Raw genomic sequence first — 20,090 nt, forward strand, 5'->3', positions numbered from 1 at the left:
GAGCCATGTATTTTTGGATTTTTGTTCTCCCTCAAGAGTAAAAACCTTCATTTAACAACTGCATTTTATGTTTACTTGTTGTCTTTGACTAACATTTAAATGTGTTTGATGATGGGAAACATTTAAGTGTGACAAACATGCAAAAAATTAATCAGGAATAACTATTCCACACCATTGTATACCTGTAGACTGGTTAGACAAACTCCCATGCACACTCCTATGCCCTGCTAAGGATATAAAGCTGGTCCACCGTTCCATGGCTATGGCTAAAACCACACTGCTCCTCCTGAATTTGAGATTCAATTTCCCAATGGACTCTCTTCTACAGAACCCTCAAATAGTACTTACTTTGGAGGCTGAGGAGTGGGATCCCACTCTACAGGTAGTTGGAATACTCCCTTAAGTCCCCCTTTTTAAATAGCAGGACCGCCGTCCCAGTCTGCCAATCCCAAGGTACTGTCCCCGATCTCAGTATGATCTTGCAGAGGCTTGTCAACCATAACAGCCGCACAACAGAGCCTTTAGGAACCCCTGGCATATGTATGTCATCCACCACAGGGGCTCTTCCACCGAGGAGTTGGTTAACCACCTCAACGACCTTCACCCCAGAAATAAGAAAGCCCACCTAAGAGTCCCTAGACTCTGCTTTCTCATAGGAAGCCATGTCGGTGGAATTGAGGAGGTCTTTGAATTATTGTACCCACCGACTCACAACAATGCCCCATCTCCACTATACATGGTGTTTATGGTGCATTGCTTCCCCTCCTGAGACGCCGGATGGTTGGATTATGAATTCCTTAAAGCTGTCTGAAAGTTATTCTCCATGGCCTTACCAAACTCCTCTAATGCCTGAGTTTTTGCCTCTGTGACCACCAAAGTGGTATTGCACTTGACCTGTTGGTACCCATCAGCTGCCTCTGAAGTTTGACATTTTCTCAGTTTGACAGCATCCCTCACCACTGCTGTCCACCAATGATTGCTGCCATGACAAGCACTGACCACCTTACGGGCACAGCACTTGTCATCTGCCTCAACAATGGAGGTACGGAACTTGCCCCCAATGTCCCCCACCTCCCCTGGGACATGGTTGAGGTGGGAGTTGAATCTCCTTCTGATATTCCTTCTCCCAGGTTGGACGGAATCTTCCCCTACCTTTGGAGCCACCACACCACCGGGTGGTGATCAGTTGACAACTCCATCCCTCTTTTCACCCGAGTGTCTAAGACATGCAGCTCCAAGTCCAATGACATGACGACAAAGTCGATCATCAAACTGTGGCCTAGGTGTCAGAGGTGACAGTCCACATCCCTCGGGCCAGTTTCTGCCAGGGATCGGACAGTCAAGGTTCCTCGCCGTTGACCGCTCACGTTGCACCCGTCCCCCTCGGGTCCCACATTACCTCTTCTGGCTGCGCCCGGCTGGACCCCATGGGGGCGGGCACTCATCATCTAGCCCTGGTGACCCTCGTTCAGGGGAGGGAAAATTTTGTCCAATGATCGTGTTCATCATAGGGAGTTTTTGAGCCGTGCTTTGCCTGATCTCTCACCCACAACCTGTTTGCCATGGGTGACCCTTTCTGGGGCATAAAGCCCCACACAAATGAGCTTTTAGCATCACTGGGACACACAAACCCCGTCACCACAATAAGGTGATGCTCAGGGAAGAGCTGATCAATCTTTCCACTCTATTCATTGTTTACACACTATTAATGTTTGCTTTGTAAAATATATCTTCATTTGTTGTTTTACAGTACATTGGTTTACGTACATTTTTACTTAGTTTTATTTCTAGTTAGTTACTGTTCAAGAAAGTGGTAAATACGAAAAGATATTGTGTTCAGCGATATTAAGTTTAAAACAATTTATTTTCCATTTCAATTTCAATATTTTGACAAAAACATATTCAGTCAGTTTCATTTAATGTTCTAAATTATGCTCGAACAGTGATTCTCAACCTGTGGTACTAGTACCCCTAGTGATAAGCAGACCCCCTCTAGTGGTATGCAAAAGAATCACAGCCAAAATTGCAGTTCAATTGTCCATCAGAATCAGAATCAGAATCATCTTTATTTGCCAAGTATGTCCAAAACACACAAGGAATTTGTCTCCGGTAGTTGGAGCCGCTCTAGTACAACAGACAGTCAATTTACAGAACAGAACACTTTGGAGACATAAAGACATTGACAAAAAACAATTGTGCAAAAAGATGCAGAGTCCTCTAGCACTTAGAGCAGTTCGAATGACTAATATTGCGATAGTCCGGTGCAATGACCATTGTGCAAAGGGCGCTGAGACTTCAAGGAGTGTATGCGGTTTAAAGTGACGAGTAGTGCGATCATCTGGAACAATGTTGGTTGTGCAAATGTTACAGATACTCCTCAATCAGTGTGCAAATGGAGCAGATGCTACTCTGGCATGAGTGGCCAGTATATGCAAATAGTGCAGCATGGCGAGACAACTACAGTGAGTGCACGAGTAATACATAATTGGCCCCACAGAAATGTGACAATGAACTCAAGTCAAAAACTGCCAGCTTATTGTAATGGAATTATAGGTTAGGTCCATCCATCCATCCCTTTTCTGAGCCGCTTCTCCTCACTCAGGTCACGGGCGTGCTGGAGCCTATCCCAGCTATCATTGGGCAGCAAGCGGGGTACACCCTGAACTGGTTGCCAGCCAATCGCAGGGCACATACAAACAAACAGCCATTCGCACTCACATTCATACCTACGAACAATTTAGAGTTGTCAATTAACCTACCATGCATGTTTTTGGGAAGTGGGAGGTAACCGGAGTGCCCGGAGAAAACCCACGCAGGTACGGGGAGAACACGTAAACTCCACACAGGCGGGGCCAGGGATTGAACACTGGTCCTCAGAACTGTGAGGCAGACGCTCTAACCAGTCGGGCACCATGCCACAGTTCAATTGTATTTCGTATAATACATTTGCATTTAATCTTTCAGAAAACTTTTTCTATATTTAAGCACAGTGTTAATGTTCAACTGTGCGCAATGTTACAGTGTCATACAATATTATCAAATATAATTTTTAGGAATGAAACCTCTGTCTCGTTTTTAAAGAACACTACACTATTGTATTTTGATGTTGGTCATGATGGTGGTACTTGGAGAGCTAAGTGTTTTATTGGGTGGTACTGTATTTGGTGTAAAAGTTTGAAAACCACTGTCCTAGAAGATATCAGGAACCTCTAGAATGGTGCAAGCAATTGCTATTTTCTCAGCACTCTGATTGTAACACAAGGAAAATGGTGAATATTATTTAATATATTTATTATTTAACTTGTCAAACACAACCTCGAAGACTATTGTATCATTTTCTGATTTAAGATATTCATTCGATAAAGAAAATTGCGAGGCTATTAATATTTTTGGGCTTAGCTGAACATACCAATATATTTCAAGTAAAGATACTAATTATACGCATAGCTGTAACAGGTTACTGTTTTATGTTTGCCAGGCCACATAGTTATTTGAAGAGGTACAGAGAGAGTGTAGGAAAAAAAACTGCAAATCAATCAGACTGCTGTGTGTGAAAATGGAGGGAACTCAACTTCAAAGTGTTGGAAGGCTCCCATGAAAGGCTGTTATGCTTGATACAGAATGAGGTTAGCCCCTTCTTCACACCACATGGCTCGGGATATTGTCCAAGGGTTGGAAACACTAATATGGCTTTCATGGGTGGGTTAAGGATTTATATGTGGCAGCAGAGAGGGGGGAGCACAGAAGTAATATCTAGTATAGGACAGTCAAAACACAATTCACTGCGGGAAGCAGGTTCACCTCCAATTAGTTTGGATTTCAATACATTATTTCCATAAAATATATTGTAAATACAATTTATCTTCACGATCATGTAACCATCATAGAATCAACAGCCAATGGCAGAATTTGAACACTGATAACATTTAAAGAGAGATAAACCACTGTATATTAGAACTTAACCCTTTGTTTACTTTGGGCCCCACTACTTCAATGCCACAAATTAAAAATACTGTTTTCTAGGCCCGCTGACAGTCATGGGCCCATAGAATCATCATTACTTTTGTTCCCGTTACGGCTCCACTGACTTTGATGACGGCTCACTGTAATGGAGAGAAACATTTCTTTTTGGAATTGACGATATTTGTTACACAAGTAACTGTAAAACATGCATCTTTTCTCTCTCTCTCTCTCTCTCTCTCTCTCTCTCTCTCTCTCTCTCTCTCTCTCTCTCTCTCTCTCTCTCTCTCTCTCTCTCTCTCTCTTTCTCCCTCACACACACATGCACGCACACACACACACACACACACACACACTACAAAGTCTGGTCAGCAAACAGCTTCTTCATTCAGTCATTTTAGTGGATAAAGCAAATAATGTTTCTGTAAGGCCCTATGCATTTGTTGTTGTTTTATTTCCACTTAAACATTGAAATGGTGGCAGGTGTCGGTGGACTCCCATTAAACATGAGTTTGAATCTGATCTGTTACTTCTGAACACAGCCACATGCCAGTTATAAGAGGCAGTGCATCCTTGTGCAACCAGATTTATTTTTATATATTTTATTTAAACTTTATTTAAACAGGTAAAAGACCATTTAAAACAGAACATCTCCTTTGCAATGGTGACCTGGCCAAGAAGGCTGCAAGTTAAACGTCACGTCCAAGTCAATCACATTGAAGTTTATTTCAGTTGTTTAATTTTACCTCCCTTCCCACAAAAATACAAAAATAAATAAGTTGAGTTGTACAAATTCTAGATCACATTAATGATGGGACATTTTTAAAATGATTTATCTTGGACAAAATTCTTTTACAACTATAAACCTGGAATTTGAAAAGGGGTGTGTATACTTTTTATTTCCACAGCAGCCTTGTTCCTGTTTTTGTAATCTGCCTGGCGAGCAGACAGTGTTGTGCTGTTAACAAGTGGAAACAATCTAGTATAAGACTTTTATTCATGGAGCTGAATTTGTTATTTTACAAAGATTTTATTGATCATGCCTGTGAATATTCTCTTGGCTCCACGGTGGGCGACTGGTGAGCACGTCTGCCTCACAGTTTTGAGGACCCGGGTCCAAATCCGGCCTTTCCTGTGTGGAGTTTGCATGTTCTCCTCATGCCATGTGTGGGTTTTCTCCGGGTACTCCAGTTTCATCCCTCATTCCAAAAAAATGCATGGTCGATTAATTGAAGACTCTAAATTGCCCATAGGTGTAAAAGTGAGTGTGACTGGTTGTTTGTTTATACTGTATGTGCCCTGTGATTGGCTGGCGACCAGTTCATGATGTACCCTGTCTCTCGCCCAGAGTCAGCTGGGATAGGCTCCAGCACGCCCCTGACCCTAGTGAAGATATGTGGTATGGAAAATGAATGAATGAATGAATGAATATTCTCATTCATCCAGGTCATTTCATTCTCAGGGCATTGAATCGATCGCATCTGGACTGTTCTGTTTGTCATTTCGCCTCTCATCCGAGCAGGCTTCATCAGTTCATACAACAAGGATTTTATTTGTTATGTTTTCGATTAAGTGATATTGTTCAGCAATATCTGAATTTGCATGTATTTTATTTAGTTGTTTTTATTTTATTTGACGTTCACGCTCTGATTTAAAAAATAGATCAGAAGTTACTCACTAGTTACTTGAGTAGTCTTTTCACTGAGTACTTTCTCACTCTTATTCAAGTAATTATTTGGAGGACTACTTTTTACTTTTACCCAAGTCATATTATTCTAAAGTAACAGTACTTTTACTTGAGTACAATATTTGGCTATTCTACCCACCTCTGGCTGTCGGCAAAGAAAGAAAATTTGAAGCGGCATTTTAAAACACGACACAGGAACTACGAGATGGATGCCGAGATTGTGAAGGAAGCCTTTCTCAAGGCAGCGGATAGTGTTTTTGATTACTTTAAAAATAAAACAGAGATCGTCAAGGCCATTAAAGAAGTTTAACTCTGAGTTTAACTTAACTCAATACCATTACAAGGCGATGTGAGGGAAAGGATATGGATTTGGAGGAGTCTGAGTGCTTATCCCTCCAATTTGACAAGTTGACTGATACAGTGGATGTGGCACAATTATGTGTTTGAAGACATGAGTGCCAAAGAAGAGCTACCGTTTTGGCATTAAAAGAGGTGAGGATATTTTTAATGCTTTCATGGGATTTGTTAGCGAGACAAAACTGCCTCTCTTTCAGACTGATCTCCATCACAACTGATGGGGTGCCACATACCACATACACCCATCTCTGGGGTGCGGTGGGTCTTGGGTGGGTGGGATTTGCCTGGCAGCATTGGGTCCCTGCGGCCTCCACCAGGAGGCCAGTTTTCGGGGCGCCTTGGTGAGGCCAGCGGACCGCCCTAGGTCCCTTGGTGTGGGACATTTCCCGTCCACCGGGCTGCTCTCGGGTGGACCCCTGTGCCCAATCCCGGCCCTCGATAGATTGGGTGGGGTCCTCAGCCTCCGCGATGGAGGCACAGCAATTACAGGATACTTCTGTCAGTCTTTGTGCATGCAAAACGGTGTCAATTCACATGCATGTGTCCGCAGGTACAGAAGCCTGGGACTCTTTCGCTGGGTGTGGTGCCACTCACTTATTGCGACAAATAACTCATGAACATGCGAATTGCCTGTGTATCCCCTCACATAGTCAATCCCACCACACTTCAGTTGTACAGTCGGGTTCACAACCCTTGTCCTGAATGCTTTTCCTCCTGTCCTTGTCCTGTTCTATCTTGTCCTGTCCTTCCCTCACAGGGTGTAGCACTACAGCCCCATGCAACACTCATATCTAAGGTTTCATTGTTGTAGATATGTAATGATTTACTTTTCTCATCCTGTTTACAATTAGTGCTTTGTCTTTTGTCTTCGTTTCTCTCTCCCCTCTAGAAAATTTGTTCTGTTCGACTGATCGATTCTGATTCTCAATAAAAATCAATTATAACACTAAGAAACCACAGCGGAAGCTTAAAAACTCCACTGTGACACAGTAAAACTGTTCCGGCATAAAAGGGATACAGATATTCCATTCTGATTGACCTAAGAGGTGAACAGAACAAAAACAAAAACAAAACAAAACAAAAAAAATAAAAAAAACTGATGGAGTGCCTGCTATGATAGGTCATACCAGTGGGTTCATTGCCCTGTGGAAAGAAAGTGCGGATATCCTTAATTATCATTAATCATCATTATCATTGTATAATTCACCACCAAGCCTTGTGTGGAAAGATTTTAAATATGAAATAAGTGATGGATATTGCGATGAAGATTGTGTCTTCAGTTCGGGCCAGGAGACTTTTCCGTGCTCACTTGGAGGAAAATGATGCTGAGCACACACACAGCACACAGCTAAGCAGAGGTAAACTTTTGGCCAGATTTGCAAAGCTATTGCCTGAAATCAAGGGGTTCCTGAAGCTTTCAAAATGTGTGGATTACCATACAAAGCTAGAGGACCGCCAATGACTTTTAGATGTATCTTTCCTCACTGATCTTACTGTTGACCTCAATTACTTGAATTTAGACCCGCAGTGTAACGCTAAAGATGTGAACTTCATGTGTTCAGGGAAAATGTTTAAAAGCAAGCTACAGCTGATGTAATGCATGCTGCAGTGTGGTAACCTTCCCTCACATGCAAGCAGAACGCCAACGTCAAGGTAAAGGTATGATACAGCTTTACAGTACATCTTATGAGGAGCATGTCCAGAGCATCTCATCAGCATTTGAGAGGCATTTTACTGACTTTGCATCCATCGAGCCTGTAGCCCGCTATATGTGTTTTCCATTTGGTGCATGTACTGATTTTGGTGACATTGCCACCAAAGTCAAATTACTTTTTGAGTTGGAGCTGGAGAGCATGTAGTGTTCTGGAAACTACTGGTGGAGGATCCTCTCAGAAAATGTGCCTTGAACCTGACGTCTCTTTTTGGATCAACATATTTGTGCGACGGTGTGGAGTTTGCATGTTCTCCCTGTGCCTGTGTGAGTTTTCTAAGGCCACTCCGGTTTGCTCCCACATCCCAAACACATGCGTGGTAGGTTGATTGAAGACTCTAAATTGCCCGTAGGTTTGAATGTGAGTGCGAATGTTTTTTTGTTTCTATGTGCCCTGCCATTGGCTGGCGTTCAGGGTATACCCCGCCTCCCGCCCAAAGATGGCTGGGATAGGCTCCAGCAGCCCGCGACCCTAGTGAGGATAAGCGGTAAAGAAAATTTTTATATTTGTGCGAGTCTGCTCTTACACATGAATATCATCACGTCCAAATACAGATCAACAATGCCTGATGACCACCGTGCTGTCGGCCTATGCCTTGCACCCAGCTCATAGACTGCTGACTACGAGAATTTAGCCTCCCACTGTCAGTGAAAAATTATGATCTCCTCTGAGTTTACTCACAAATGTACTTAGTGTAAAATCTGCCTGTTTAGTCAAACACAAAGCTGACATACATGCAGGAATTGAAGAAACACACACAGAGATCTTTAATTGCTCTGCCATCTAGTTGAAGAGCCTTTAATTGTTTAACCTGTAACGATACGTCGCCGGTTAAGATAGATGAACAAAGGTACATCATTTCTAGTAAATTAATCATAATTTTCAGATCAATGAAGTGAAAGTAGATTAATTCCTACGGCAGACATAGATATCTCTCATGGTACACTAATGTGCTGCAGCAAAGTGGTTGGGAATCCATTCGCGCAATGATTTTTTATTTTTGTCCACCAGTGTATTTGAATGCTTCATTCCATTCCATACTTTTTTTTTTTTTTGATCAACAGCATTTGAGAATGTGTGTATTGTCTTGCCCCGATAGATTGCCAACAAGTCCAGGGTGTTTTGCCCTAAGTCATCTGGAAGAGACTCCAGCTCACCTGCGACCCTAATGAGGACAAATAATATAGAAAATGTAATGTAAGCCAAGGTGATTAAGTGACAGGCAGGAGAGTACTTGGTGTGTCTTCTAGTAAGAAAGGGGAGAATGAGTCTTGGTAGTGGAACTTTGAAGTGCAGGAAAGCTTAAAAGGAAAGAGGTTAGCTCACAAGAAGTGGACACTGAGAGTACTGAGAGTACTGAGGAAAGAAGACAAGAATACAAGGCGTTAGGACATAAGGCGAAGGTAGAGGTGGCACAGGCCATTTAAAAGGCATATGATGACATATGCTAGTTTGTAGAGTAAAGAAGGAGAGAAAGATCTTTACAGGTTGTCCAGACATAAAGATAGCGATGGGAAGGATGTGCAGCACGTTAGGGGGATTAAGGACAGAAATGGAAATGTGGTGACTGGTACCAGTAGTGTGCTGGATAGATGGAAAGAATACTTTGAGTTGGTGAATTAGAAAAATGAGAGAGAAGGAAGAATAGAAGAGGCAGGAAGTAGCAGTGATTAGAAAGGGGGGAGTTAGAAAGGCCTGAAAGAGGATGAAAAATTCAAAGGCAGTTGGTCCTGATTATATACAGTACCTGTGGAGTTATGGAAGCATCAAGGAGAGGTGGATGTGGAGTTTGTTCAACAAAATTCTTGACGGTAAGAAGATGCCAAATGAATGGAGGAAAAGTGCGCTGGTGCCCATTTTTAAGAACGGTTATGTGAATATTTTTAAGAAGGGTTATGTGCAGAGTATGGGAACTATAGCGGAATGAAGTTGATGAGCCAAACAATAAAGTCATGGGAAAGAGTACTGGAGGCTAGATTTAAGACAGAAGTGAGTATTTGTGAGCAATACTATAGTTTCTTGCCTAGGAAGAGATGCATTATTTGCCTTGAGGGTGAGTCAGACCTTGCTTACCCCAGGATCCCCTGCTCCTTGGTACTAAGGGAGTCTTGACCGGCTATCCGTTTAAAGGGTTAAAGTTCCCAGTTGTTCCTGCGTATTACACAGTGAACCGTGACCGGTGTCGGGAGCTTGCTTAAGCCGAGGTCGAGAGAGATTTGCCTAGGTTCAAACAGCCACTTGTGACGCGCCGGCCCTGCTTAAGTTAGGTTTTAGTTTGACGGAGTAACCTTTATAGATGTCAGGTAAAACTCTAACCACGCTTCTTTAAAGCTGCTCTCCACCTTATGGTCTAAGGCAGTTGTCCCCAACCACCGGTCCGCCGAATGGTACCAGGCTGTCAGGCATTTTTACCAGGCCGCAGAGAAAAATTATCAATTTACATAATTTCTGTTGTATTGCAATTCGCGTGTCAGTGTGTTTTATTTTGAAAATTGACCGGATCTTCTCCGTCGCAACAGCTGCGTGTCTCAACTGACACGTTGAGACAGCACAGAACGCTTCCGTTTCTGGTCCCAGCCGGCTCGAACCCTTCTGTTTCCAGTCCAAGTGGGCTGGCTAACAGTGGCAGAGCTGAAAGAACGAAATAATTTAATAAACTAATTCAGTTTATTACCTTTACTGAAAAGATTTGTTCTTTTGAACGAAACAACACGATGTCAAGAGTCCTACTTAAAATACGGGTTTATCGCAACAGTTAACTCTCACACACTCTGATACAGATACAGAGTTTACAGAGTTAAACTTTTACAGAGTTAAAAGTCTACTCTCAATGAGGAGCTACGGAACTGCAATCTGGTCTGGCTGCCTACAACAACTCCGACCCCCACTCCTGCATCGCGCCCACAGTGGATGCGCCATGAACGGCGAAGAAGGAAGCAGAAGCGAGGCAAGCGTATGTGTGTATATATATGCGCACGCCATAGCCTTTCCGTGAGAAAAATGCCTTCTTCTAAACCGGTCCGTGGTGCAAAGAAGGTTGGGAAACACTGCTCTAAGGCATTTGTAATTGACCTAGGTAGAATAAGATACGACAGCCAGGACCTGTTATTGTGATTAAAATTATAGCCGAAAGAACCTTTCAAAAATAGAACTATAATAATAAATGGCTGTGTTGATAATATGTTATTAGGTCTGCTAACATTGACAACACTGCACTCATTACTCTTAAAAGAAAAGGAAGGGGCATTTTTCTATGGTAAGAAAAATGTAATTTAATAAACAAAATTTAGCAATGGGAAAGTGTCAATTAATAAAAATAAAAATAATAGAGTTCACAAAAAGGACCAAAAAATAAAAATAATAAAATTGAAAAAAAGGTGTGTATGTGAAACATCTACTCACTCACATTTGTATGAGGTGGTGAAATAGCATATCAACCAGCTTCTTGAGGGCCAGGTCATCAGAGAGAGTTTCAGTCCTTATGCATCCCATGTTGCGCGAGTTAAAAAAGGGTGGTAACATTTGCATGTGTGTCAATTACAGGCAACTTAATCAGAAGACCAGGAAAAACACTTCCCCCTCCCTCAAGCAGTCATTGAATGCCTTGATGAATGCCCACTCGTTTCTCCACTATGGATCTTGCCAGTGGGTACCAACCAGGTGCCTGTGGCAGAGGCAGACCGGTCCAAAACTGCAGTTTGCACTCCATTCGGTCTTTTTGAGTGGAACCACAAGCCCTTTGGCCTTTGCAGTGCACCCAGCACCTTCCAGAGACTCATCCAGCGGATCTTTGGTGAGCAAGAATGTCAACCCTTGCTCCTCTTTCTGGATGACATTGTAGTCTTATCCACCACCATTGAGCAACATCTGGAGCGACTGGAGTTGGTCTTGGGGTTCCTGCAGCAAGAAGGCTACAAGGCAAAACTTTCAAAGTGTTCCTTTTTCCTGCAGGAAGTGAGCTACTTGAGGGATGTGATCTCCAGCGAGGGTGTTTGCACTGACCCAGGCAAGATGAAGGTGGTGGGCAATTGTCAGTCCTCCAAAACTACATATGAACGGCATTTGTTGACTTTGCCAGCTATTATCGCCGATTTGTGGAGAGTTTTTCCAAGTTGGCTACCCCCCTGCTGGCAGAGTTGGTTGGTGTAAAAGGCCACAGCTCGGCGCTGGCCATTGGGACTCCCGTGTGCCAGGAGAACTTTGAAACACTCAAGACCAAGCTCACCGCTGCACCTGTGCTGGCATATGCTGACTTTTTATTCCCTTTTATTCTGGAGGTTGATGCAAGCTATGGTGGTCTTGGGGCTGTGGTCTCATAGGAGCAGCATGGAAAGGTAAGGCCAGTTGGGTTTTGAGACCCACTGTACGTAACATGAACAATTAGAGCTCCATGAAACTGCAGTTCTTGTCACTCAAATGGGGCATGACAGAAGAATTCAGGGAGTACCCAGTTGGTAATAAATGTACGGTCTGTACTGACAACAACCCACTTAGCAATTTGTCATCTGCTAAGCTTGGGGCCACTGAGCAGCGGTGGGCATCCCAGTGGGCATCTTTTGACTTTGAGATAAGGGATTGTTCAGGGAAAAGTAATGGCAACACTAATTTGCTTTCTCACCAGCACTCACATGGGGTGAATGATGTGGAAGCTATGATTCCAGGCACATTACTGCCCAAGCCTACAACAACCTACCATTGCAGCACTGTCTCATCATCCCCATGTCTATTTTTGTGCCCTCCAAAGGTCTGATCCAACCCTTGGGGAACTTTGGCCCGATTGGGACCGGAAGCAGTGACCAACACGGGAGGAATGTCAGTGGTTGTCCAAGCCTGCTTTGACTCTGCTGCTGCATTGGGACAGGTTGATTGAGAGAAGTGGTGCCCTCTACCACCAGATTTATCACCCTGATGGTGCTAATGAGATCCTTCAGCTGCTTTTGCCATCAGCCTTTAAGAAGGAGGTATTGACGGAAGTCCACCAAAAAAATGGCCAACAAGGGGTGGGGAGAACCTTGGCGCTAGTCCGACAGTGGTGTCTGGTAGGCCTGGCATGACCTTTGAAGTGGACTAGTGTTGTTAGGCATGTGACAGGTGTCAAGTGGCAAAGGACACGCCGCACCCTGTTGGGGCCACCATGAGACATCTATTGGCTTCCCAACCAAATGAGATCTTGGCCATGGATTTCACAATGTTGTTGGTGTTGTGTAAATTACAGATCGCTTTTCAAAGTGCCCACGCCAAACTGCAGATTGCTGCGGACCACCATAAGGAGGCTGGCGATCAACATGTCAGAGATGTTCCTTTGGTGCAGGGCCAGCTGATCCTGTTGCGAGACTGTGTTGCACAAGGGCACTATAAGATTTGAGACTTGTGGGACTCAGTGCTTTTTGAAGTTTTAAGAGCACCAAATCCAGGTGGTCCATTTTACATCATTGTCCCTATGTCAGACCACACCAAGGTGAAACATGTTCACCAGACCCCCATTAAGGCAGTGGTTAGTGCTGACTGCCCTTTTGAGGCCTCTGGCTCATTGTCACCTCCTGCCCCACCACGGTTAGAGGAAGACTCCTTGCGTGAGGATCCCATGTTTGTTTTAACATGTAGGGCCCTTTGTGTAAAACTTTCTCCAGCAGGGGATATTACCCTTGCCTCCAACTTGGTATCTTCTTTCCATCCAGCCCCTGTGATGGCTGACCTTTTACAGGAAGAGTCTGAAGAGCAATTGGCTGTTCATTCCAATCAGGGTGGCAGAATGTAGCACGGTGTAGGATTTCACCTGAAGTGGGAGATGCCTGCTCCCATTGGTTAGATAGGGTGAGCATCCGGTATAAAGCAGGTAGGGTAACATCTCGCTCCCTCTCAGTTTTTTGTCTTTGTGCCCTGCTCACTTCTGGGTATCGGGATTCTCTGTGGTCGTTGCTTCAGGTAGTTTGACAGTGCCTGACATATTTATTGATTGTTTTTAGCGTTTTTGTTGTTGTTTTTTCTTCAATAGGGTTTTCTTTTTTGTAGACATGTGCGTCTGGTTTCCCAGTCCTCTCAGCCTTTGTGTAGTGGACCAGTGGTGTTAGGCATGTGACAGGTGTCAAGTGGTAAAGGACACTCCGCACGGTGTTAGGGCCACCATGGGACATCTCTTGGTTTCCCAACCAAATGAGATCTTGGCCATGGATTTCACAATCTTGGAACCTGCCTAAAACGGGCTTGAAAATGTTCTTGTTATAATTGATACTTTCAGCAGGTAAACATTAGGTTTTCCCACTCTTGATTAAAGGGCCTGAACTGTGGCTCAGGTGCTGATTGTTGAATCGTTCTCAAGGTTTGGTGTCCCGGCTGAGATTCATTCGTTTCAGGGCCCTAATTTTGACAGTTCCTTGATCCAGCAGTTGTGTAATCTGTACGGTATTGTGAAAGCTCGCTCTACCAGCCAATGGCCAGTGCAAGAGGTTCAAAAGGACCCTCGACAACATGCTGCACATTGTGCCGGTGTCTTGGTAGCGAGACTGGAACTCCTGCTTGCCACAGCTCCTGTACTTGTACAACACCACCCCCCCATCAGTTAACTGGTGAGTCCCCACATTTCCTGATGTTTGGTCAGGAACCAACACTTCCTATTGACTTTCTGCTGGTGCGAGTACAGAAGCCTGTTGGGGGCAGTGTGAATGACTGGATCCAGGGGGGCAGAATGTAGCAGGTAGGCTGGCGGTGGCTGACATACTTTATTGATTGTTCAAGGTGCATGTTATCACTGCCTGATCGGTATGTATCCCTCTCATAGTGGTGTTTGCATGTATTATCAGCCATAAGATCAAAATGCTAACAATTGCTATTTCGTGATCAGGGCAGGTGTGCTACGGCAGTGGGGAAATAGGGACTTTGCTGTGTCGATCACAACTGCTTTACTTTGTTTTGTGTAACTTTGCTCTACTCTCAACATTTTTGCTTGCTTGTTTGGCCAATCTGAATTGGCTTTGTGTGCTGACCTGGTAGCACTGTGGCTGAACAGCTTCATGTGCCCTTCATTTTGGTCACAACAGCCAAACTGATGGAGCCTGCTTGTCACAGTGTGGAGGCAGAACAATGTCTGCCTCGCCTTGTGCTTTCTCTGCGGTTTTATGACACTCTTCCCCCTCCACCCCTCTCATTCATGCACATATATTCTGTCTTCCTTAGGCTAATCTTCATTCCTTTCATTTCCAGTGCATGCCTCGACCTTTCTAACTGTTCCTCCACCTGCTCCCTGCTTTCACTGCAGATCACAATGTAATCTGCAAACATCATGGTCCACGGGGATTCCAGTCTAACCTCATCTGTCAGCCTATCCATCACCACTGCAAACAGGAAGGGGCTCAGGGCTGATCCCCGATGCAGTCCCACCTCCACCTTAAATTCCTCTGTCACACCTACAGCACACCTCACCACTGTTCTGCTGCCCTCATACATGTCCTGTACCTACTAACATACTTATCTGCCACTCCAGACTTCTGCATGGAGTACCACAGTTCCTCTCTGGGTACTCTGTCATAGGCTTTCTCTAGATCTACAAAGACACAATGGAGCTCCTTCTGACCTTCTCTGTACTTTTCCTTCAACATCCTCAAGGCAAATAATGCATCTATGGTACTCTTTGTAGGCATAAAACCATGCTGTTGCTCACAAATACTCACATCTGTCCTGAGTCTAGCCTCCACAACTCTTTCCCATAACTTCGTTGTGTGGCTCATCAACTTTATTCCTCTATAGTTCCCACAGTTCTGCACATCACCTTTGTTCTTAAAAATGGCCACCAGCATACTTATCCTCAATCTCAAGTTTCAGCCTCATGTGAGTATGAATTGTTGTTTGTTTATATGTGCCCTGTGATTGGCTGAATGAATATATACAAACATTATCTAATCAAATGACATGAGGTGTGAGATCCCCACCCTCAGTAACACCCAATATTACTGTCACTTGCTTTATATTGCTGAATTAGATGTATATATGTATATATATACTGTCTGTATGTATATACAGACATTTCCACAGGTTAACAATCACTGATCTATGGTCTGACTATGGTATGTGAGGGAATCCCAAGCTGAAACAACAAGTGGTACTTGTCTGGCCTTTATGCTGAAGAGGCTATATCAGCAGCCCTTTTTCCAAAACAGTCACTAATATCACATGATTTGTGCCAAAATTAGTGGGTCTTCGAAAATAACTTCACTGGTTGAGGCTGTAGGACAATGTTGCAGCACAGCAACACTAAATTTGATAATTTAGTATTAAGCTATTCTAATTGGCAGAGAAAAGGATGCGCTTCAATAAGTGTATCTGTTCCTGTTTTGCTAAACCAGGAAACCTATACTATGCTTTCCCAAAAGACGACATTTAAGCCAATGCAAAAACAACCAATTACAAATAATTAAATAACTGCCTTGTCCATTGATCAAAGTCTGTATGAAGGCCACCAGCCTGCCTGCCACCAATGGACCACACAAGTCATTTGCCCCAAAACAATGAAGCACCAATTTTATTTTCATTCTTGGAGGTGGCACTTGACCAAGACTCCAAATTCCGCTTGTCATTTACTGTGCGGATCTGTGAATGCCGTCCATGTAGTAGACATATTGCAGCGTCAGGAAAAAAAAATAAAATCAGCTCACTTTAAGACAAATTTTCAGAGAGAGGTTGCTCACAAAACATTGATTTGGTTGTGTAATTTCTCACAATGCGTGGACAGGCCCCCCAGAGACCTAAACATTTGCATACAAGCAATTCAAGTCATTTTTCCATAATATGTCCCATTTAACAGTAATGCAATAGTTTGTTTCACAGATTGATGACATCCAGCTCTATGCCAGTAAGTATAGTTATAACGATCTACTGTTCGCTGAAGACTTCATGAACAAGGATACACCCACTACACCAGATGATGCAAAGCATTCATTCCAGGCTTTAAATAAATACCAGCCGCCGGAGGCTATAAAGGTCCCATGTCACTCACGTTATTATTATTTTTTTATTTTTTTGTGTATTTTTTTATGTCCTTTTATTTGGTATGGAAGATCATTTGGGTTGGACATCCCTAGGATGCCCTTTTTCAAGATATTCGAGTTGGTATTAAACACCTGGCAGACAAGACAGCTGGATTTGTCGTTAATATTTGATCGGTAAATAAGCATTTTGTTCTGATTTAATCGCTGTTCTTCTTAATTTGAATATGGAAAACAGCTTTGTTCTGATTGGTAGTACCGAACTCTCGCCTTCTATTATCGATTATATTTCTTAATTGAGAGTGTGTGTGTTTAAGCAAGATACAGACACAGTGAGTATGTGTGTATAATGAGCGGCTAATGCTATTGCTAGCATGTTTCACAGTAAAGTACATGTACAACAGAGACCTGGAAACAAGCACTTACCAGATACATCAACTTTCTCGCTCACCATTCTCCAGGCCTGCTCTTTTTTTCGCATGGTCTCAGTATTGGTAGCAGGAGTTATCAAAATGTTCTGGGTGCTCACAAACAGTGACAATCTCTCTTTTTTTACTCCCTGGTGTTTAGTATATTCCTAACGCTGATTGGGTGTCGTGACGCAGCATCAATGATCCTGAAAGAAGAATTCAAAGGTTTTCCAATGTCAGTGATTCACAGGCTTCATGCAGTTATTGCAAGCAAATCATGTGCATCAAAATATTAAGTCATACTGTTCATTCAAGACAACCTGAACTGGATGGAGTGAAGCAACCCCAGAACGTCACCGAGTCTTCTTCATGTTTCACAGTTGGTACAGTGTTATTTTCTTTGTACGCACGGCACTGGCAAAATTGTTAATGAAAGAAAAACAGAGAGAAAAAGACTGGAATAAATATGCCACATAGCTTCTGGAAGAATGCCCTTTGGACAGATTAGACAAAAGTGTAGCTTTTTGGGAAGTCATATCAAATACATTAGTTTACTGAAGCAAAACAAAAGAAAAAAATAAATGCATAATTGGAACGCAATTGCCTAGGTGTACAGTGCTGTGGACAAGTGTCCAAAAGTTACAAGGTTAACTGTTTGTGTGAGGGTCTAAGGAGAAAGTGATGGAAACAAAACATTACTTTGAAGTGGTGGCTTCATGTCAAAACCAAAAAGTAACCAAAGCTGCAGTATTTGCAATGATTATCATTAGATAATGTGTAATTTGATGGCTTGCCAATGAAATTATCCATGGTGTTCTCTTTGAGTATGTGAGTGTGCGTGCGTGCATGTCTATGTGGCGGAATGGTGGGGGGATGGGGGGGCTAGATTACCGAGTGGTGGCTTCAAGGTAAGCAGAGGTGCATTACGTGTTGTCTGTTATAACACAGTAGTAAGCGGATGAAGAGCCAGCCAAATAAACTGCAAACTGCAGCTCATGTTTCACAGAGGTTTTTTGTGGTGTAGTGCATAATACAGAATTACAAAAAGCTATTTAAAAAAGTCTGCGATTGGCTGGAAACCAGTTCAGGGTGTTCCCCGCCTTTCCAGCACGCCTGCGACCCTTGTGAGGATAAGCGGCTTGGAAAATGGATGGATGGATATTTAAAAAAGTAGCAAACAAAGCTAAGGACTAGAAGGTGCAAAAAAAAAAAAAAAAAACATATATATATATATATATATATATATATATATATATATATATATATATATACACACACACACACCGTATTTTCACGACTGTAAGGCGCACTTAAAAGTAGCCTTATGTGTGCACCGAGTTCCAACATCTCGTATGGATATTATATACAACATCAGGTATATAGCGCCGGGTTTTTAAAATTTTATTTTATTTTATTTTTTATACCGCTTGACTGACTGGGGGCATTTCCGTGGTGTGCATTGTGCAAAACAATATCGGTCTGGATAAGGACCCCGAAAATGTCACCTCCGAAGAGACACGCTTACGAAGCACAGTTTAAATTGCAAGCTATCAGTTACGCGGAGGAACATGGGAATTGAGCAGCCGCGAGATAATTCAAGATCAACGAATCCATGGTTTGCAAGTGGAGGAAGCAGGAAAACGAGCTTCGCCAAGTCAAGAAGATGAAGATGAGTTTCCGCGGAAAAAAAGAAAAACAAAATGCGGAAACAATGCGAGGTGGCCCGAGTTGGTCTTTCAACTCGGGCCACCTCGCATTGTTTCCGCATTGTTTGAAAGTAGCCTTATGTGTGCACCGAGTTCCAACATCTCGTATGGATGTTGGAACTTGGTGCACAATGTCCCTTGCCTCCCGCGGGACCCACCTTGCCTCCCGCGGGACCCTCCCCAAGGGACATTGAGTACGAATGGACCATGTTCTGCGCCTCCATTGGTGAGGTGGCTGACCGGAGTTGTGGCTGTAAGGTGGTCGATGCCTGTCGTGGTGGCAACCCCCGAACCCGTTGGTGGACACCAGCGGTGCGACTGCCGTCAAGCTGAAAGAGTCCTATCAAGCCTTTTTGGCTTGTGGGACTCCTGAGCCAGTTGATGGGTGCCTGCAGGCCAAGAGGAATGCAGCTTTGGGGGTCGTTGAGGCAAAACCTCGGGAAAGGGAGGCGTTTGGTGAGGCCATGGAGAAAGACCGGACAGCTTTGAGAAAATTCTGGTCTACCATCTGGTGTCTCAGGAGGGGGAAGCAGTACACCATCAACACTGTGTATAGTGGGGATGGGACGCTGCTGACCTTAATTCGAGACGTTGTGAGTCGGTGGGGAGAATAGTTCGAAGACCTCCTCAATTCCACCAACACACCTTCCCATGAGGAAGCAGAGTCTGGGGCCTCTGAGGTGGGCTCTCCTCTCTCTGTGGTTGAGGTCACCGAGGTGGTTAAAAAACTCCTCGGTGGCAAGGCCCTGGGGGTAAATGAGATTCGCCCGGAGTTCCTAAAGGCTCTGGATGTCGTGGGGCTGTTCTGGTTGGCATGCCTCTGCAACATCGGGGACAATGCCTAAGGATAGCTGGTCCCCCTTTTTAAGAAGGGGGACCAGAGGGTGTGTTCCAACTACAGGGTATCACACTGGTGATATTCTTCTTTACTTACAGGAACCCAAGTATTCTCTTCTGGCACTCTTCAATCTCATTAAAACATTTTCACAAATATCAGACTACTCTATTAACTGGACAAAATCAATAATAGTCCCAATAACAACAAACTCATGGACTCCTGCAGATCAAATACCAGAGTACCTTATTCCTACAGTAAACATTAAGTATTTAGGTATCAATATTTTGTCAAAACTCACAGAGCTAACCAATTTAATTTACACACCAATTCTGGAAACAAATCTCATCTGTTATAAAATGCTGGAATAACTTACCTATATCATTACTGGGAAGAATAGCTACAATAAAAATGAAAACCTTACCTCAAATATTGTTTTTATTTT

This window comes from Phycodurus eques, chromosome 4 (assembly GCF_024500275.1).
Source record: "Phycodurus eques isolate BA_2022a chromosome 4, UOR_Pequ_1.1, whole genome shotgun sequence".
NCBI classification, from domain to species: Eukaryota; Metazoa; Chordata; class Actinopteri; order Syngnathiformes; family Syngnathidae; genus Phycodurus; species Phycodurus eques.